The sequence below is a fragment of the Phalaenopsis equestris genome, unplaced genomic scaffold, assembly GCF_001263595.1.
Source record: "Phalaenopsis equestris unplaced genomic scaffold, ASM126359v1 Scaffold000455, whole genome shotgun sequence".
In the NCBI taxonomy this organism is placed as follows: domain Eukaryota; kingdom Viridiplantae; phylum Streptophyta; class Magnoliopsida; order Asparagales; family Orchidaceae; genus Phalaenopsis; species Phalaenopsis equestris.
The window spans coordinates 604764-605752 of record NW_018164896.1 but is presented as its reverse complement, the minus strand read 5'-3'; positions in this window follow the sequence as shown (position 1 = coordinate 605752).

The following is a 989-nucleotide window of genomic DNA, read 5'->3' as shown; positions in this document are numbered from 1 at the left end:
AAAAAATGAACTTTTTTAATATCTGATAGACGCGCAAGACGGTTTTGAATAAATAGTGCAAGCATTTATCAATACATGATAAAAAAGGATGAATTAAAATATTAAATTGAGATTCATAAGATTTAGACTATCATACTTGATAGTTAAAAGGCAAAATTAATTAAAATATCACAAGAATACTATATTATTATATTCTTTTATTAACTTCAAAGCTTTCAACCCCGGCTAAGAAGCTGATCTTCCAAATATCCACAACTGGATTTTTCATAGTTCAAAAGGAACTAAAAGCATTTGTCGAGATAAGAACGCATAAATAGTTTGTGGGAATTATTAAATTATTGCAGCTGGATTTATTTCATCGGCGGCTATACCCACAAAGCATAGTTTATCGCTTGTTCAGACTGAGAGCCACTTTCATGTAGTGTATTTTATTATTATTATTATTTGTGATAATAAGCCAGTTTAGCATTTCCCACTACATGAATTTAAAGCTTTGGCGGACATGGGCTATTAAATAAGTCTCCCGATCAACCTCATGTACCTATGAATTTTATCCCGCACATAGGCAGAATTGAATTGTGACCCCAAGGACCTTACAAACACAGTAGACGACACAAGTCAGTTCAGCCAATTGATTTCCCACTACATGAACAAAAAGTTTCGGCGGCCACAGGCCTAAGGGGACATTCATAAAATCAGTATTTTATTATTATTTTTTCAATCAGTTAAAATAGTGCATAATCTGTTTGTCATAAATCTTAAAACCAAATTGATTGGCTACAAACTCTTTTCAAATCTTCTTTTTCCTAATGAACCCTAACTTATGTGCGATTTGTTATTATGTGGAGTTTAATTGAGTTAATCAACTATTCACTCATGTGATTCGTTATTTTGTAAGCTCGAATATTAGTGATACATAAACCCTTAAATATCTGTTCTTTGCCTTTCTTTTAAGCGTCCACTGTTCTTTTTTGGGGCATTTACAGACA